The 7299-nt window shown below is 47.4% G+C and overlaps 1 long non-coding RNA gene across 3 annotated transcripts; it reads right to left on the bottom strand.

Moving 5' to 3' along the window:
* Positions 1–667: 667 nt before the first annotated feature.
* On the bottom strand, positions 668–6879 carry LOC148387074 (uncharacterized). 3 transcript variants are annotated; one of them, XR_015862642.1, is made up of 7 exons: positions 6629–6879; positions 6240–6304; positions 5715–6166; positions 4928–5052; positions 4323–4477; positions 4160–4238; positions 668–4085 (listed from the first exon to the last, which is right to left on the bottom strand). It is a non-coding gene; the product is annotated as an uncharacterized LOC148387074 (long non-coding RNA). The 3 variants fall into 3 exon arrangements; XR_015862643.1 differs by having other exon boundaries at positions 4928–6166; positions 6495–6879; XR_015862641.1 differs by having other exon boundaries at positions 4928–6166.
* Positions 6880–7299: the final 420 nt, after the last annotated feature.

Genomic DNA, 7299 nt, shown 5'->3' with positions numbered 1-7299 from the left:
TGCGACGGAAAGGTTGCAGGTGTGGACACTGTTTGGGGATCTGACGGTTGGTCTTGCTTAAGAGGTTGTGGCTTGTCTGGATCCAGCGGTGTCTTGTGCTTGGTTGCCATTGACGGCTCACTTGGGGGAGGACGTGGTGACTTGGATGGAGACAAAACTGAACTTTGTCCAATCTTGCCATATGACTTGTTCCATTTTGTGTCTTTTTCTAATCTGCCACTGTCGTACTTGCTGCGTTCTTTGTTCTCCCCCATCGGTGTAGGGCGGCGTTGGAGCGAGCCGATCCCGAATGTCCAATTTTGCAATTTGACTTGACGTTTTCTTTTTCTAACCTACCACTGTTGCACTTCATCTAAGCCTAACCTACCACCACTGTGGTACTTGCGTTCTTTGTTCTCCCCTAGGTGTTGGAGCGAGACAGTCACATTGTGTGTCTTTTTCTAACCTACCACTGTCGTGCTTGATCGAAGCCTAACCTACCACTGTGCGTCCTTTGTTCTCTAGGTGTAGGGGGCGGTGTTTGGCCGAGGAAGACATAATGATGCGAGCAGCGCCCAACTCATTGCATGTTCTGCCATTTGCAGGCCGGGTGTCAGGTTCAAAGTGCTAACTGAATATCTGAATAAGAGAAAGGGCTCAGCAGACAAAAAACAAGTGAGGCAAAATATTGATTTTTCTCGCGAGGAGTGCGATACAGATTGCTTTCTACAATCTGACTACACTAAAAATCTGTTTACACTCCTCGCTCTTTTTATTTGGAACGCCCTACCCACAGTGTGAGACGATTAGCCCCTGAGGGTGAGGGAAAAAAAGATTGTGGGCTTCGTCTCGTAAGAAAAGAAACAAAAGTGATGCACAAAGTGTTGCGTGCAGATATGGCTATATCAGCAAAACAGTTTAAGCAATCAGTAACTTTCTTGGATTCCGAGAGATAGAAAGAGAAAGTGATGTTCTTTAAGGAAGATCAGAATGTTCATGACGCAGCGTTTGACGTGTTGTTTTCACGATCTATTCTGGTGGACGCTGAGATGTCAGCAGTATCTTGTTTGACGCAACCGTCATCACGCCCCTGACCCAGCTGTAATCCTTCTGTTCTGTTGCACAAGATAAGAATAAGCAAGGCAAAGCAGCAAGCATACTGAGCAGTAACATTATGAATAAGTACTCAGAGAACGCATGATAACATATATATACAAATTTTCTAACACTGGGCGCAAAAGGGGGGGTGGGCGCACGGCTCGATCCAACCCGGCGACGGTCACCAAAAGCAGCTAGTCGCTGTGATCAAGTAAGCAAGCGACCGACGGCAACTTGGGCTGCTCTTTGAGTTTCTAACATTTGTTTCGGTCACTGCGGATGGCGACCGGGACGTGACACAATCTGATCAGAGGCGGATTGACTGCTGTGGCATCGATCTGAAGTCGCCGAGTTCTGAGGGAGATCCACTTTCCTGGAGGCGTCGACCTGCGCAGCTTCAACGTGTGAAATGTTTTTTTTTATTATTATTTATTAAATTACACCGGCGGTGTTCCAATGTCTGCTTGAGGGCTGCATACTGAAACAAATTCAGAATTCTTTGACACAAGTTTATGAAATCAATCACGAAATGTTGCCATTGATATTTTGTGCTACAAAGCAGTGTTGCGTTCATTCGTGTGGTGTGTTGCTTAAGTTGCCCCGAGGCTGCCATTTGGACACCAATGGTGACGTGTGTAGGGCTGCACGTGTATTGGAAAATTGCCATATGGTGGTCTAGGTTATTGACATGCACTTTAAGACAGCAAAGATTTTTTTTTCCATGTCTCAAATGAAACATGTTTTCTTGCCTAACTCTTTGTAATGAGTCAAGACGATAAATCACTGATGTACGTTAAAGTTAACTAATCTAACTGATCTCATTGCGATCAAATAGTTAACCTCCATCCAAGAATTTTGCACAACTTTCCTCAATGCAGTGGTCTGGCCCATTACTGCCATATTATTGAGTTTCCAAAACGTTGTGCAGCCCTCATTGAGTGCCAAACGCGGAGCGACGGCAAGCGGTCGCGCAAGCGACGGCAGGCGACGGCAAGCGACGGCGACAGCAAGCGACCGCGCAGCGAGACTTTTGTGCTTGTCTTGCAAGGTGGAAGAGACTATGTATGAAACGAAGAGCAAGTTGGTGAGCGGGGTGCAAAGAAAGGAATCACCCAAAGAAAGCAGTCGCCAAGTGTTGAAGAGGAGCCTGATGCATGACTGGCCAAGGATGGCCAGAGGTGGTGACATAGCAATCCAATATGCAAGGGTAGTGTCCACACTTGTTGGTTTTAATTTGATTTCCTTATTTGTCTGCCGTTCAGGGTTGCCGCGGAGGCGGATGGGACGAGCGCCAGCCTGCACCCAGAGGGACTCGGCTGCACCCGCAAGACCAGGGAGGGGGCAGGTAATGAGTACGTTGACAGAGGTGAACCGCATGCAACTGAGTGCCGTTTGTCTTTTTGCACTTGCACTTGTGCGAGGCGGAAGACGAGTCCAACACCGGCCGAAGCAGACCCAGACCTTGGCCCGTGACGAGCGGCCCACACGAGACTGATGGGTCCAGATGCAGCCGGCGTTTCGGGGGATTATGACTTTTTTTCTTTTGTGCTTTCCCTATCCCTGTCTGTTTGAATAGGGTAACTAGTAGCACGCACGGGCATTTGGGTTGCTGTAACCCTCTAGATACGAATCGGCAAAGTAGACACGCCCTCCGTGACGTCACGTTTTCCTTTTTTTTCTTTTCTTTCCCCTCTCGGTGCCAAGCCAGTCCTCCTCAGGGGGAACTGGCCGGTTGTGCTTTAGTGCGCACCAAAGCCTCATCTCCTCTCGCTCCCTCCCTCCCTGTAAGGGGTTAAACATTTCATAACCTGGATCGCTCCAATGCAGGAGGGCTGTATGAGACATGCCCGTGCATGCTGCTAGTTACCTGATTTAAACTTACCTTAGTCAAGGTTGGGGGGTGATGCTAGTGGAAATTTTCCTCTTGCCAAAACCACCACAATATGTCTGCCTTTCAGGATTGCCGAGGTAGCGGATGGGACGAGTGCCTGCACAGAGATGGACCGGAGCGCAAGACCGGAGGGTAATAAACTTTATTTGTATAGCACCTTTCATACAAGAAATGCAGCTCAAAGCGCTTTACAACAAAGGAAATTGTAAGCATTGAATGCTTCACATAGGAACAGACAAAAGAACACGAAGACATTAAAACAAAAACATGCAATATGCATACACAATCAATAAAGTGTGCTTAAAATAGGAGCAAGCTTTAATAGATAGGTCATGAGTATGTCCACAGAAATGAACCGCATGCAACTGAATGCCGTTTTTCTTTTTGCGGTTGCGCAAGGCGGAGGATGAGCCCAAACGTCAAATACCGGCCGGGAGGGGAACCCAACCGTCGGCCGACACAAGGCGGACGGGTGCGGATGCGGCGAGTGCAAAGCGCCCAGCCAGCATTTGAGAGTATGACTTTGTTTTTCCTTTTGTGCTTTATGAACCTGAATTAAACTGAACTGAATTCAAGTGGTCCATTTTAAACATTGGCATGGGCAGTCTATCGTGCATACAAACTGGAATCATTTGAGACATTCAATAAGACATTCGTAAAGTTACTCTCAAACCAAATTGTCTTGTTAAATATGCAGTGTCAGGCTTTCTATTTTTTTAACTACACAAAGAAAAGCTGCATGCATTCTAAGTTGTTGACAAAAGCCAAGTAGCCAGACACCCATAGATGCAAACGACAAGCGTACAAACGGTGTCTGTTGCGATCAATAAGTCATCTTTGGCAACTCTGCTTTAAAATGCGCACTAAAGCACAACTGGCCAGTTGCCCCTGAGGAGGGCTGGCTTGGCCCCGAGAGGGGAAAAAAGGAAAACGTGGCGTCACGGAGAATGTTCTCATCCGCGACACCGTTGCCGACACTGGGACCCAGTCTGGCAGACATTATACCCCGGTATTCCACGAAACGCTGGCTGCATCTGCACCCATCAGTCTCGTGTGGGCTACTTGTCACGGGCCAAGGTCTGGGTCTGCTCCGGCCGGTGTTGGACTCGTCTTCCGCCTCGCACAAGTGCAAAAAGACAAACGGCATTCAGTTGCATGCGGTTCACTTCTGTCAACGTACTCATTACCTACCCCCTCCCTGGTCTTGCGGGTGCAGCCCAGTCCCTCTGGGTGCAGGCTGGCGCTCGTCCCATCCGCCGCCCCGGCAACCCTGAATGGCAGACAAATAAGGAAATCAAATTAAAACCAACAAGTGTGGACACGACCCTTGCATATTGGATTGCCATGTCACCACCTCTGGCCAGCCTTGGCCAGTCATGCATCAGGCTCCTCTTCAACACTTAGCGACTGCTTTCTTTGGGTGATTCCTTTCTTTACACCCCGCTCACCAACCACGGGTCTGGTGGCCTCCATCCACCGGCTCTTCGTTTCATACATGGTCTCTTCCACCTTGCAAGACAAGCACAAAAGTCTCACTGCTCCGTCGCTTGCGCTTGCCGTCGCTTGCGCTTGCCGTCGCTTGCGCTTGCCGTCGCTTGCGCTTGCCGTCGCTTGCGCTTGCCGTCGCTTGCGCTTGCCGTCGCTTGCGCTTGCCGTCGCTTGCGCTTGCCGTCGCTTGCGCTTGCCGTCGCTTGCGCTTGCCGTCGCTTGCGCTTGCCGTCGCTTGCGCTTGCCGTCGCTTGCGCTTGCCGTCGCTTGCTTGATCAACTTGATCAGTATACCACACGAATGAACGCAACATTGCTTTGTAGCACAAAATATCAATGGCAACATTTCGTGATTGATTTCATCAATTTGTGTCAAAGAATTCTGAATTTGTTTCAGTATGCAGCCCTCAAGCAGACATTGGGACACCGCTGGTGTAATTAAAAAAAAAAAATAAATAAATAAATAATTCACATGTATAAGCTGCGCAGGTCGGCGCCTCCAGGGAAGCGGGTCTCCGTCAGAACTCGGTGACTTCAGATCGATGCCACAGCAGTCAGTCCGCCTCTGATCAGATTGTGTCACGTCCCGGTCGCCATCTGCAGAAACAAATGTTAGAAACTCAAAGAGCAGCCCAAGTTGTCGTCTGTCAGTTGCTTGATCACAGCGATTAGCTGCTTTTGGTGACCGTCGCCGGGCCGGATCGAGCCGTGCGCCCACTCCCCCTTTTGCGCCCGGCCTGCAAATGGCAGAACATGCAATGAGTTGGGCGCTGCTCGCATCATTATGTCTTCCTCGTGGACCGGCTCGCCCAAACACCGCCCCCTACACCTAGAGAACAAAGGACACACAGTGGTAGGTTAGGCTTCGATCAAGCGCGACAGTGGTAGGTTAGAAAAAGACACACAATGTGACTGTTTCGCTCCAACACCTAGGGGAGAACAAAGAACGCAAGTACCACAGTGGTGGTAGGTTAGGCTTAGATGAAGTGCAACAGCGGTAGGTTACAAAAAGAAAACATCACAAGTCAAATTGCAAAATTGGACATTTGGGATCGGCTGATTTTTTACCAACAATTATACATACTAGAAGTTTTACATTAGAAAAAAAATTATTGTAGTAAGTTATGATAATTTATCAAAATTATAGTCAATATTTTAATTTTATACATTCTAAGTAGAGTTTTACATTTGAAAAAATAATCATTACATTGTAGTAAATTATGAGAATTATTCAAGATTATAATTCATATTCAACTCACCTCAAATTGGACAGATGATCCAGGTTGGCGGCGTCCAAAACGGGAGAAAATAACCCGCGTAAATGTTTGTTGCGTAACAGAACGAGCGGGCGGGCGGGCGCCATCTTTGAATGGATTTGGTCCGATTTGGACATGACGTAACATATTCGTTGCATTCACCAGTTTGCATGACACGGAAATGGCACACGCATAATATAAAATACTAAAAAAATGGTTTAGTTGACTAGAGTCAAACTAACATTTCCTATAGTCAGACAAACATGCGCTTATCGGCGGCGTCATTTACGAACCTTCTACAAACAAACGAATGAACAAATGCTGGCCAGCATTAAAAAAAAAAAAAAAAACGCGAAAGACATTTAAAGTACCACCAAAACGCGCAACGACGCGACGCAAAGTCGATTGTGGCGTGCCGTGCCCAAATCTTAAGCACTCCCTAGACAGCGAAAATCCTGCAAGAAATAAGAAATGGCATCGTAAGAAACTGCAAACATTTGCTCACGGGCTAAATTGCTTGCGACCTACAATTAACCTCCAGGCCCACCGTCGCAGTGGACGTGACGTTGCTGAGTCAACAGAGTACGACAATCCTGCAAAAAAAAAAAAAAAAAAAGGCTTGTGAGAAAAGGCAACAAACCACACATTTTGGGGCCTATTTGAAAACTCTCCTTGCGGTCTCCAGTTAACTTCGACGCCTACAGTCGCCGTGTGAAAATCCTCCATCAAACATGGCGTCCGTCGTGAGAGACGGCAAGAAACGACAAACATTTGCTCCCTTACCTGAGCAAATGCCACGCGCTCGGTGGCACCTGCATTTGAGAACTCCCCTTGAGCGCGAAAATCGTGCAACAAACACGGCGTCCGTCGTAGAAAACGGCAGGAGACGACAAACATTTGCTAGCATGCTAGCTTACCTGAGAAACCGTCCGCCGCCACGCGCTCGGTGGCACCTGCATATGATAACTCCCCTTGAGCACACCTGTCTTCAATTTACCTAAAGCCCTGACGTCACATCCGTCAATTCAAATCTTCTTCTCCTGATCGTCTAACGGCGCTCGGCACACTGACGCCACCAGGTGGTCGCCTGTCATGGTGACTACTGCGGAAAGGGTTGCTTCGGACTATCCGTTGAAACTTTGAACACTGAACATGTTTGGATGGAGGATACCCTATCAATATGACCAAATCTATTGTTTCCGAGCAGGCTCTGGTCGAGTGGTTCTGATTGGCTGGTTGATCCGTGACGTCACACGGACACTCCATTAGGTACACCACCATTTTCAGATGTACCTAAGAACTTTATGCATTTTTTGTACGTGTCAAGAATATGTATTTGACTACTTGGTCTTTATTTGGGGGGGGGGGGGGGGGGGGGGGGACACCAACACATATTACACAACGTAAAACACAAATACAGATTGTCATATAAAGCAGTTAACCAAATGTCAGATTTTTGTTTTCATGCCCCAAAAAAATAAAAAGGAATAAAACACCAGACAAGCTTTAACAGGTTTTAATGTTTATTAAAATAATAATAAACAATAATAATAATAGTAAATTTCAATGTGAAATTGCAGTAGATATA

The sequence above is a fragment of the Syngnathus floridae genome, chromosome 14 (assembly GCF_059516105.1).
Source record: "Syngnathus floridae isolate MCC-2025c chromosome 14, RoL_Sflo_1.0, whole genome shotgun sequence".
NCBI classification, from domain to species: domain Eukaryota; kingdom Metazoa; phylum Chordata; class Actinopteri; order Syngnathiformes; family Syngnathidae; genus Syngnathus; species Syngnathus floridae.
Note: the sequence above shows the minus strand (reverse complement) of the source record. Positions and strands in the feature narration are given on the sequence as shown.